This window comes from Hibiscus syriacus, unplaced genomic scaffold (assembly GCF_006381635.1).
Source record: "Hibiscus syriacus cultivar Baekdansim isolate YM2019G1 unplaced genomic scaffold, ASM638163v2 tig00110013_pilon, whole genome shotgun sequence".
Classification (NCBI taxonomy): Eukaryota; Viridiplantae; Streptophyta; class Magnoliopsida; order Malvales; family Malvaceae; genus Hibiscus; species Hibiscus syriacus.
Genome location: NW_024062563.1, coordinates 2,844,322 through 2,858,120, shown reverse-complemented (window position 1 = coordinate 2,858,120; position 13,799 = coordinate 2,844,322).

The following is a 13,799-nucleotide window of genomic DNA, read 5'->3' as shown; positions in this document are numbered from 1 at the left end:
TCGTTTCTTGAAACTCTGACACGATGCCCAAGAGGAAGTTTGTATAATTCATTCAAAGTTGTACGTCCTCGAGTCTTGCGCGTTCCAACATTTTCAACTATATGAGAAATTATTAAATGCCAGTTTTGAAAATGAACAAAGTAGTAAATAATGTTTCGAAGATTACTTTGAATTTCTACGTCTTCTTCAACAGTTTTTGAAACTTCGGAAGACTCAGGTGCATTCGATTCCTCATTATTTATTTCTTCATGGTCTTCATAAGCTCGAACAACCTGCAAATCATTTATTTTTCTCCTCGGCATGATATCTATAATAAACAAACATGAGTAATAAAAAATGAATTAATTAATGAAAATATTGAAAGACAAAATGTTAAAGGTTATAACATTATAAATAAATAAATGAAGATATAAAACCGTACAAAAGTCTTATATAATGTCAGTTGTCATAAATATTTTTATCAAAGTCCTCCCGAACCCATTGAAATTGTGTTTTATTACTGATAGTTTCATCTAAGTTTTGTGGTAGTAGAGGTAAATTTTCTTATATTGTTTCAATGTCATCTCTACTTCCATCCCTGATGTCTATCAAGTCTCTGGGAGTATTTCGAAGCACAACATACCAACCATCATTCATTGGATTGTGACAATAAAATACTTGTTTCACTTGAGAAGAAAATACATATGGTTCATCCATTAAATGTTGACCCGTGTGAATTAATCGAGAGAAATTCACCATTGTAAACCCGAATTTATCTCTTTTTATACATCTATTTACATCAACCCAGTCACACCGAAATAACAGAACCTTTCGTTTTCCATAATAATCTAACTCAATAATGTCCGTAAGATTTCCATAATAATCGACCTCTCCCTCCTGCGGATCATTGTCCCTTACAGTAGCATAACTTGTAGTTGACGAAGTAACTACGACTCCACAATTTTGTGTCCTTATTAATCTTTCATGAGATTTCGTGTGGAACCTGAACCCATTAATGAGGAAGGCATTATATCTTTTAACTATTCTATTCAGACCTTGAGAAAGCCATTTAACTTCTTCACTAACTTCTCTCCCACTCCAAACCTATTATACATGAATGGTGAATTAATTTGCATTGACGTCGATATAAAAAGACGTATATAATTTATAAGTGTTCCATAAGATTTAGTTGCTTACCGTCTGGCCTAACCATTCATGAAAAGTTTCTGTGAATAACTTATGTAGCTCTCACTGATTTAATCTTCGGGACCGTGCTCGAGATCTCAATACTTCTTTAAACTCACTATAAAGAATATTATGTCGTTAAAAATTGATAAATATAAAAGATAAAGAGATTTCATTAGGATTGGGTCCGAAAGACTTACGTGCGAAAGAGATCTATTGAATCGTGATGGAAAAAAACATATCGATGTCCTTGTACCCAAGACGTGCCATCTAAGTGTGTAATTTTAACTTTCCCTAATGGTTGATCATAACTTCCAAAGAAATAATGTTGAGGTAAGTCATCAGTACTTAACACATCATTTCGATTTGGTATATTCCATCTTGTTTCAACATCTTCCAAATATCTAGAGCAAAATGTCATATATTCCTCTGCCAAATACCCTTCAGCAATTGATCCTTCCGGATAACGCTTATTACGACAATAAGACTTCAACTTGCCCAAGAACCTATACACAAAACAACATACTACGTAAATATATTTGAGTGAGAGGTATAATCAGTAGTAATTTGAAACGTGTAATTCAAATAACACCTCTCTATAGGGTACATCCATCGATAGAAAACTGGACCACCAACTCTTGTTTCGTGAGGAAGATGAATTAGCAGATGTACCATAATTGTGAAGAATGAAGGTGAAAATATCTTCTCCAAGTTGCATAAAGTCAAGGCGACTCGATCTTGTAGTTTATCAAGTTCTTCAACCATTAGAACTTTCCCACATATGGCTTTCATTATATTAGAAAGTTTAATGATACAAGACGTCACCTTACTCGACATGCAACTGCAAACAGCTACTGGCAGTAAATCTTGCATTAATATATGATAATCATGTGACTTTAAACCATAAAGTCTTCAATCTTTAACACTGACACATCGAGAAATGTTTGATGCATACCTTTATGGGACTTTTATATCCTTCAACACCGTGCAAAACACTTCTTTTTCTTTCTTCGAAAGAGAAAAAATAGAAGGCGGTAAGAAATTTCTTCCATTTGGACGTAATTGCGGATGAAGATCATGCTGAATTCCCATGTCCACTAAGTCAAGTCGACTCTTAAGATTATCTTTAGATTTCCTGCCATCATTCAGAATGGTCCCGATAATATTCTCACAAACATTCTTCTCAATATGCATTATATCAAGATTATGTCTCAAAATCTGCTTTTTCCAATAAGGCTACTCGAAAAATATACTCATCTTTTTCCACAAGTCTACCTCGTTTGGATCATCCTCTTTATCAGACTCATCATCAGTTTGTTCGTCAACTTCAACCTCTTCATTGACTTGCTTTGCCTTTTTCTTTGATCGTGCACTACTTGGTTGATTCATCTTTCCATAAGTAAAATTGATATTTTTCAACATTCTGAATATTTGAGAGCCGGTTGTTTGGTCAGGAGCATTTCGAAACTCTTCCTCACCATTAAACATATTCTTTTGACTTTTAAATCTATGATTATCAGGTAACCACCAACGATGTCCCATATAAGAGAATTTCTTTCCATTAACCAACCACTTCGAACATGTTTCTACAGCACAACAAGGACAAGCGTAACGACCTTTGGTACTCCAACCCGATAAATTTGCATACGTAGGAAAAACATTAATTGTACATAATAAAGTCACGTGTAAATTAAAGTTCTCCTTCGTCAATACATCGTACGTTTCGACCCCTTCCCATAACTTTTCAACTCTGTAATTAGCGGCTGTATATAAATATCAATATCATTTCCGGGGCCTTTATCGACGGGGATTATCATGGATAAGATGAAAGATGATTATTTCATGCAAATCCAGGGAGGCAAATTATATAGAACAAGTACAACAAGCCAAATACTATACGAAGTACTCATGATTTTGAATGGATTAAACCCATCAGTTGCAAGACCGAGCCTGACATTTTGAGGATCTCTCGCAAAACTTGGATACTTGTTGTCAAATGACTTCCAAGCTAAATAATCCGCTGGATGCCGTAATAATCCATCATCGGTTCTGCCATCATGATGCCAGCTCATAGACTCAGCAGTCTTGGAGGACATAAACAATCTTTGTAGCCTAGGTATAAGAGGAAAATATCGCAGAATCTTAATCGGTTTCTTTCTTGATTGTGCTTGAGCTTCATCCTCAGTAACATTTTCTGCCTCCCTAATCATCCATCGAGATTTTCTAGATACATGGCAAGAGTCCTGATTTTTTCGATCACCCCAATACAACATACAATCATTCGGACAACTGTGAATTTTGTCATATCCAAGACCCAAATCTTTTATCATTTTCTTCATATCTTTGCATGATTGAGGGATTTTTGCAAAAGGAAACACTTCTCCTAGTAACTCCAATAATTGCGTAAAGGAGTTACCAGTCCACCCTCCCAGGCATTTTAAGTGGAAAAGAATGCAGAAAGAAAGCTTTGAAAACTTTGATCCCTCATAAAGTTGTTCATTCATTTCATTCAGCAACTTGTAAAACTTTTCCGCTTCTCCATTTGGCTCTTTACCACTTCCAATTCTTCCCATCTCAATGAAATCATTAACATCATTCTGACAATAATTTTCTGTAACATACAGCTGATGAGTGTGCATATTAAATGCATCTCGTAACATCTCTTCTATGCCATCTTCTCTAAAAGTTGGATGGTGAGAAGGAGCCGGGTAAGTCGAATAACTCGTGGAAGCAGATCTATCTGATACAAACTCTCCATGAAAGAATCATTTTCTATACCCCCGAACAAATCTAAAAATAACTAGATGCTCGTACACAACTTCACGAATATGTCAGTTAATGTTAACACAGTTCTTACAAGTGAAAAGAATCATATTCTCTTGGCTTGCATTCAGAAAAGCTAAATTTAGAAATTTTTCGACTTCCATTTCGATATTCGACGCTTACCCTTGAGAAATCCATCCAACTCTTATCCATATCGTATTTCTAGAGTTTCAAATTCAAATGTTACATTTAATCCATTGAGATTTTTGAATAATAAAATTAGGTTGAGTTTGAATTAAGAGTGAAAACTATCAATCTCGACTCAAGAATAATAATATAATTGATCATTATATATTTAAATATACTTTTTATAATATCTTTCTATCTATTTTTTAATTAGGTCATTATTTTATCTAATAAAAAATTATATATAATTATGTCAAATTATATGAGGATTTTTACCTTAAAATTTGTATCAAATTTTAGTTTAGGTGAAATTTCTCTAAATATAGGTTAAATCAAATAACGAACGAAAAAATGTTTTGTTATATTCGAATCAGACTCAGTAGGGCATATGGGTTTGAACTTCAACATTCAATCACGCACTTAATCTAGCCTTGCTCATCTTCTAGTTTTGTAATATCTTAATTTATTTTATTTTTATTTGTTCTATAATTTATATCACACATAAAATATAAATGTATAATATAAAAATTTAAATATATATATATTAAAAAATAATCATCAGTACAGTGATAAAAGACTTAATTTTCAATTAAAACCTAATTTGAAGTTCAAACCTTTGATAACTCCTACATCATCCTAGTTTTGAGATGGGTAAACTTGAATAAACACGAACGGTTTCACAAATGCTTTCATTTTCGGATACTAATCAGCCTCACATCATCCACCACCGGTCCACAAAGTCACAGTAAAGAATGAGCCAAACCTAAATTCTAAATGTTTGACAATGGTCTACATTTAATCCATTAAATGAGAGAAAATTTTGATTAATTGAATTGCCTTATTTGTCAATGATTGCTAGACTTTTAAATATATTTATTTATGTAACAATTTCTTTTTTAGATGTCAAATAGGGTTTTAAACAACTGTGGAGTCTCTAATGTTGACTAACAAAGGTTCAGTAGCCAATACGGAAATAATTTCTAGCATGTGCACGCGTATACATGTTTGTATTTCTAGCATGTGCTTCACCTACAAAGAGCATACACGCATGCAACTGGAAACAACAACAAAGTATTAAAAAATCTAAAATACAAGCATATCTTGTTTTCTGCCGCTTGGATTTTTGTGTTTTTAGCACGGTGAGCAAACTTCAGTGTATTGTGTCTCTTATATGTTACTTGATGATGGAGTGACAGTGCAAATGAGCTGAAATTATAAACAGAAAATAGTAATAATAAAATGAGAAGGGATAATCATACATTGCAACCAAACAGGAACATAGGTTTGAACTTTAACGTACTGTTATTGATGATCAAATCATAAACTAACATTGAACATAGGTTTGTATAAGTCACTTAAGTACTACCAAGGTATCAAATGTGCAAAACTAATCATACATCCCAATTAAGGTTTCAACTTTACCTCAAAACAAAATTAATGTTCACATACACTAGTAAATGTTCCTTGATTTAATCATCACTAAGTGTTATGCCCTCTAGGTCCAAATCAACGTCTAATTATCTAAAAAAGGTTAACGAGTGTAAGCTTATCTCTCGCAATAAATAACTAACATTTAAGATAATATATACACATTAAGTAATGAGAAAAATATAACTTTTATTTGCTATAAAATACATCCAACTCTTTATTCAAATGTCAGACCATATTACATAAATTGTTTAAATTACAGAACCATTCAAAGAATAATGATTACCAAGTTACTTGAATATTTCTAGTGCCATCTAATAAGTAATGAGAAAAATATGTAACAGAACAGATAGAGTTTGAGGTGAACCTGCATCCAAACCTACGAACTAGACACCTTATTCCCAGAGACATGATAAAAAGGATATAACATGGAAAGCAAACAACGTGACAAAGAAAATATCAAATAGATGTACATTACAATAGCCTCCTAGAGGCTAAGCTTAGTTATCAACCCTACTATACAAAAATGCCCTTGAAATAACATTTTTTATGCATGAAGAACCAATATATTTAACACTTCCAGTGTGCAATGCTCAATATAAAACATAAAACAATTGAATTAAAAAAAATATTACATATTTCAATACATAAAAATAAAAAACTAAAAGATGCTTCTTGCTTACAATCAAATTAGGGAAAATGACAATTGGAACACTTGGAGCATCAATCACATGGTATATATAAATGTCACACTCATTTAGCAAATCTTGTCTGCCTCCTTCATGACAAGAGATTCAGGACATTATTATATTAAACTCAACCATGCTAATGAAACAATAATGACAACATAATTAATTGAGGCTAATGATAATAAAACTAGCCCTCGTCTATGTAAGCAACTTTAAAACCATTCGTCTGTGAAGTGCAGTGAGATTAATAAAATATGAAATGCTGGTATTTGGAGTGCAAGAAACAAATATTGAAAACACAAAAGATAAGTAAAGATATAAATGGCTTTAGTGAAGTGCAGTGAGATTAATAAAATATGCATAAGCTGTAATTATCTTTTGCAAACCAACAAAAAGCAATCCTCAGTTCAGCCTCCAATTTATGGTGCATATATATAAATTTTATAAGTAAACAAGACAATCAATGCTCCAAAACAAAGAATTTATTCATAGAAAAAATAAATTATACATAAATTATGCATCTTTTTCTTCCTTCCCTCGAATTTCTTAGCAAATCTTTTTTGGGGTATATTTCTTTTTATTTTCCCAGCAACCAAACATATTTCCAAATTCTCAGGAGTGAAGAAAATTCTATTTGGTGAACACAAGTTCAAGACTCGTTTCATATTTGGATTAAACGATATTTCTTTTATTTTTCCTAGTTTGCTCAGCATCCAAACATCAGGCAACATCTTACATATACTAAAAAATTGAACTTTAAACCAGAGAGGTATTAAGATCGTACCCAACACCAAAATTAAAAAAAAAATCGTAAATTTACTTTATAAAATTTAACCCAAACTAAAAGGACTTACAGCGTGTAATTTGGGATTTTGCCACTTGACCATCCGTTGTTTGGTGAAGGAAAATTAAGATTTTGATCAGCTTAGGATTTTAGTTAAGTATATAGAAAGAAGGGAAATAACATTGTTGGATTGGTAGAAACTCACATGTTATTCTTCGGTCTCTCAATTGAGGAGCGGCTCTTCCATGGAATGTAAGATAATTAGAGAACTAGGGTTTCTCTCATGCTAGGATTTTATACAAACTAAATGACTGGGGTTTTATGTTTAGGGGCAGTAGAAGATTCAGAGAACTAGAATAGGTGATGACGACTTTGAATGGCAACGGGCAGCATTTGTTTTCGATCGTAAATATCTTGGAAAGGGGGGAAATGGTATCGTAGGAGTTAATAGATCACTTTAGCGGCGTTTTTAAATTCAAACGCCACAAAATGCCAGAGATTAATGAGACTACTACGGCGTTTATTTAAAAAACGCCCCAAATTATGAACCTTTTATCGCGTTTATAAACACAAACGCCACTAAGGGGTATGGGACGACAACAATTACGGTATTTGTTTATACAAACGCCACCATATGTTTAATATATTGCGGTGTTCTTTTAAAATATGCCAGAAAATTATGAGTTTGTACCGGTATTTGTCTAAAAACGCCGCAAATGTAATAATTTTGTTGCGTTTTGGCTATAAACGCCGCTATATGTACCAATTTAGCAGCATATATTTATAAAAACGCCGCGAACAATGCCAATATAAAACTATTTTGATGTATCGCCTACTGCGGCGTTTGAATTGTAAACGCCACTATATATTTAGAATTTGTGGCATTTACTCTCCAAACGCCGCTTAAAACGTTGCTCAGTAGAGTCTCAACGGTGGTGAGTGGTAACGATTTGATGAAGACGCACTGCCCATCGATAGAAAATTAGGGATAAAAATAATTAGGGATCGACCATAATTGAGGATATATGATATAACGATGGACAATGGCAGCGTTTATATTAAAACTCCACTAAGGGACCAAACTTTTGCGGAGTTTATTACAAAAACACCCATAAAGGACAAAACTACTGCGGCGTTTATTAAAGAAACGCCGCTAAAAAACATGGATATTACGGCTTTTTTTACAAACGCCGCTAAAGTAAATGGATATTACGACGTTTGATCACAAACGCCAGATAAGATCACAAACGCCAGATAAGTACAAGACTATTGCGGCATTTTGGCATAAACGCCACTAAATTAAGAGTATTTTTACAGCGTTTAATCAAAAGCAAACGCCACTATAGTACATGTTTTTACGGCGTTTTTATAAAAACGACACGATAAACAACATATTGCGGCATTTGTGGGACAAACGCCGCTAAATTATTACTTTATTGCGGCGTTTTTTGCACAAACGCCACTATAAACAACCCTTTTACGACGTTTGTTTGATAAACGCCGCTAAATTACTTCTCAATAGCATCATTTGTTGAACAAACGACACTATAAACAACATTATCACGACGTTTGTATAAAAACACCGCTAAATTACCAATCTATTACGACGTTTGTTGAAAAAATGCCACTATAAACAACTCTATTACGGCGTTGGAGTTATAAACACCGCTAAATTACCACTATATTACGGCGTTTGTTTAAAAAACGCCGCTCAAGTATCATTTTGTGGCGTTTGTATTGTAAACGCCGCGACATGCTTAAATTTTATGGTGTTTGCCCTTAAAACGCTGCTAGAAACGCCGCTATAGAACACTTTTACTGTAGTGATTTTTGGGTATTTTTCGAGTTTAAATAATACATTTTTGGGTTCGAGTATCGATACTTGGTGAATTGGGATGAAATCTGGGCAATTTTAATAGGGAGAATCAATACTAAGGAGAGAAGTATCGATACTGATCCCTTAATATCGATATTAGGGTTGTAGTATCGATACTGAATGCTCAATATCGATATTGCGGGTGTCTATACTGGATATATTAGTATCCATATTGGATAATTTGGTATCCATACCAAATTAATTGGTATCCATATATAAGGCTTGATATCAATACCCAAAGTGGTTGAGTAACTTTAAGATGTTAAATAGACTCAAGAGGAAGGAGTTTAAAATCGATTAAGGTCGGGCATCAAGCTAGGTGCAAGAGGTTACTAAAACGCCATTGGAGGCTAGAATTATTAAATTACCCTTATTGGTACACAAGAGTTAAGGATGATCTGTAATACTAGAACTTAGTCCATAGGGGATGTAAATAACCAAAGATACCTAAAAACACTCATAAGAGGGTGTTATAGATGATGTAACCATACTAAGCATATTATATCAAAGTATCTTCAATCGAGCACGTGTTTAATAGTTAAGAACAATGATCATTACAGAGGATGTACCAATAAGTGGTATGATAAGTAAGTTAGATTCAGTAACAGTAGAAATCATGTGCTTCAAGAATGTTAGTGAACTGAGAACGTATAAATCGTTCCTCCAATTCAAGGGGTATTGGAAAGAAGTACTATAAGAGTGATTAGATTGTCGCTATCCAGTAATGAACTCGAGTCAAGTATCAGTCTAGCTAATATTACAGACAACGAATAACAAACACAGTAATCGTTATAAAATCATGAAACATGTAGAGATTTTTCTATAAACAGAATGAATAAAACACCTTTAAGTAATGAATGACCAGAATATAGTCGCTTAATAAACTAACAAAACTAACAGACTAATAAACCCTTGCATAACGTTCTAGGTAAGAGAACAAGTGGGATAACAACTACTGAGGGGATGACCTCACTTTATTGTGTCTAGTTATGCTACAGTGTAGTCATGCTACCTTAGTTGCCCTAGTAGGGTATTTTTAGTACGCGAGGCACTTTAAGGGCTAACTAGGGCACGAGGCCCGAATACTCATGAGGAGTGGGTTAGGAATGCCAATGTTGTGAGGCCTTTGGACCATTAGATATGCATGTATAGTTGCATCAGTCCAGTATAACAGATATCCTTAAAGCTTGGCTTGATGGCTATGTGAGATCGAGAAAATGCTTTAGTTGAGCGGGAATTGTACCGATGCTATGTGACATCGGGTTCCCCTTCCATGATCTACCTAATGGCTATGTAAGATCAGATACTAGTCAATATTGTATTCAAATAAAGCATAGTAGAGCTAGTGTTGCATTCATATAATGTACATTAGTGTCAGTCTCGCATTTAGATAATACGTAGCAGTTATAATTGTTAGGGTTAGAAATCCTTAGAGGTATACTTATGGTGAGGCCCTTAGCAGAGGATTAAAGGAAGCGTGAGACTTTTACTTCAGTGATAGAACAGTCGATCCCTAAGTAGGTAGCACTTGATCAAGATCATGCATGTGCTACTACTTAGTATCCTATCTTTAGCATGCTTATGTTTATGAGACTCATAATACTGCTCTAGATTAGCGATTTTAATACTAGGCGTTGTAAGCTCAACGTTTAGATGTTTTTCGTTCACATGTCAGTAGCCAGAGTTGTTCGTAGAGCATCGTCACAATAGAACTTCCAGCTTCTCATTCAGAGTATTGTATTGTAGTTTTAGTGGGCATATGTATTCATAGAACCTTACTAATATATTTAGATTTATAACTCGAAGTTTATACTATTTTGATTTTAAATTATGTGTCACAGAGCTTCGGTTTATAAAATATTTTTATAATTATATTTTTACGTCTTTTATGATAACATTCAATATGTTTGAAATGAAAATAATCAGGTTTTAAAAATCAAGGATTGCCTTGGCGGCCAAATATGACACTTTAGGCCTATTTGGGTTTAAGGTGTTACATTTAGTGGAATCAATTTTTTAGGTTGAGTCGATGCTAGAACCCAGTGGTCTATTTTAGTAAGGATTCAGTGAATACATGCCTCTAAGTACTTAAAGTACTTGTATAAGTTTGAAATTCTGATGGTGCTTCATTTCTTAACTTGTTTAGTAGAAAAATCGATGGTCGATAGTTTTAAGCATGGTCTCAAGGATAGGATGAAAAGTCGAGCCTCTCATACAAACAGTGCTAATGAAGAGTTCCTGCCTAGGGTAGAGGATCGTGGGATCCTATTAGGTGTGGGATTCGTAGAGGCAATCTTATTCAGAGGTTTGACTTCCACTCTCAAGGAGACAGTGGACGACATTCCTAGAGCGCAAACTGCTTAGCCAGTTACCTAAAGTACGTTAGTGCCATCAGAGTCCCAAGTAAGGTACAAGACGGTTGACTTCTTCTATTCAAGAGATTATGATCTGATTTGGGTCGATTAATAGTTGAGAGAGACCATGATGATATTGATGTAGCTTCACTTTACCTCAGAATGTAAGTTAGAGTGTGTCACCGCTTTGCTCAAGGGTGATGCTATCGACTGGTGGGAGACTATAGAGATGGCTCTACAGCCGGATGTACCTACGTAGGATCAGTTCTTAAATGAGTTTAGAGGCAAGTACATCAGTGAGGCACATATAGATAGGTTGAGGATACAGTTCTCTCTTATAGTTCAAGAGATCGCTCAGTGTACAAGTATGAGAGAGATTTTCTACGGTTGAGCCGTTATGCTCCAGATTTAATTACGATAGAGTCTTTAAGGTGCAAGAGGTTCCCTGAGCGGCTTCATATTTACATCATTGCGCAATTGACAGTATACTCACTTAGGGTATTTTCAAAGTTATCATGGAAGGCTAAGGCTGTGGAGAGGGTGCAGAGTATAAGGAAAAATTTGTTGGGTGAATCAGGCAGCCCAAGCATGAGGGCTTGTATACCAGTTGATCTATCTCAATTAATGGTAGAGAGGGGAAGAGGTTCGCGTGAGTAGAGAGAGTGATGTTAGCTTTGTCACTCTAATCAAGTTAGAGGTCAGATATAGGGTCTTGTAGGAGACTTTTAGCTTCATCATCTGTGGTGAGCTCTAAAGGCTTTAACTGGGTTTTGAGGTATCTAGAAAATGAGTATTGTGATAAAAATCATCGAGGATGATAATTTAAAATCTTTAGGAAGTTTTATAGATGTGGATCCTTAGCACATATCGTGAGGGATTGCCATAATTTGGATGATGATGTTTCAACTCGACTCATGGAAGCGATCACAGTAGCTCGGTATTGTAGGGAGCTTACCCAGAGTGGTGTTAGTTCTATGCTCAAACAAGAGAGTAGATGAGCGGTTCGACCTATTCCTAATTCAACGATGCACGATCCTGTATTTCAGATTGCAGGGGGCAGGGTTAGGACGTCGATATCATAAATGAGATGATAGGTATGTTTTTAACTACCTCAGTTTTAGTGTTGCTTCAATATACGTAAGTACATGCATTCTTTTATGATGACAAGTGAACTAGGTAGGAAGCTTATTCGCATAGAGAATTCGATAGTAAGGAATACAAATGGCTAGAACGTGGATCTTAGTGGAATAGACAAGGTAACCTTAGATTTTCGTTGAGGGCTTAGGTCAAACTCGGTAGTTGACCTAAGGGAACTTATTAACACAAGTATGCTTTAACCTTAGGATTTTGGGTCAAGAGATAGGAGAATAGGTGATTATTCCTTGTTGACAATCTATGTGGGTATAAGAGACTTTAAGGATGTTTTTGTAATACCAGTAGAGGGTTCGTGTAACCGAACCACAGAGATTTAGTAATCTTAAGTTCAACATTGGAGATAAATATCTCCATGAGAGTGTTAGGAATAATCAGGTTACTCTTGCAAGTATAGTGATCACCTTATCGTCGGAAACTTCAGAATATATCTCAGCTAGTGCAAAGGTACTTCAATTTCTAACTAGGTGCAAATGCCCCAAGTATCGCGAGGAGTAAGTTAACCAAGTATACATTCTAAAGCATCGGTTAAGAAATTTTTCCTTAGGTACTAAGGGTACTATAGGTATGATAGTGAGTTAAGAGTCTCGAGGTACAATGAACCCTCCGACATCACCATGATGCCTTCTTGCATGAACAATAAGTGAATCAACTAAGTGAACCAAGCCTCGTCAATGATGTCTTCATGTTGATATATGAACGCGAGCTATATACATCACATAGCAATATGTAGTGTTGTGTTGTATCATAGATTCTAGTGTTAGACGTTAAATGTCGTTTAATTAGTGTTAGCCGTCATCAAATAACTCAATGGTGGTAAGTGATAATGAGTGCAAGACGTAGAGTCCTAGAACCCTTAAATTAGAATGCAGTTACGAGAGATCTCTACTTTGGGAAGTGTGTTCTCCATGAGAGCCAAATGTTGATAGTTTCGTTCAACAAGTGGCCGATTTTCAATTATGAGTATCTTAGATGTGCAATCAGGTGAGTAATGCGTATGTAAACCACATGGCAATTAAGAAACAGTCAAGTAGCATGGATGAGTATTGAATCAGAGTTGCACAGTAGAAATATAGAGCTCAACATTCAGAAGCTGAGAATTTTCATCATAGTTCAGTAGTCGACATCGAGACTGTGTATGGCAAGTGTTCGTAGGATCTCAGCGTGTAGTATGTCAAGTTCCCTAAGTTCACCAAGAATCATAAATTTATAGAATTATGCACTAAGTTGACTCGATTGATTGGCATTTTCCTTGTGAAATGTTTTAGTATTCAGTGTTATGATGACTAGAGTGAGTTCTTTTTCAATCCAAGTAAATTTTGATGACGAAATTTCTCTTAAGGATGGGAGAGTTGTAACAACCAAAATTTTAGGCTAGTAGTTTTGGGTTTACCCGAGAAGTA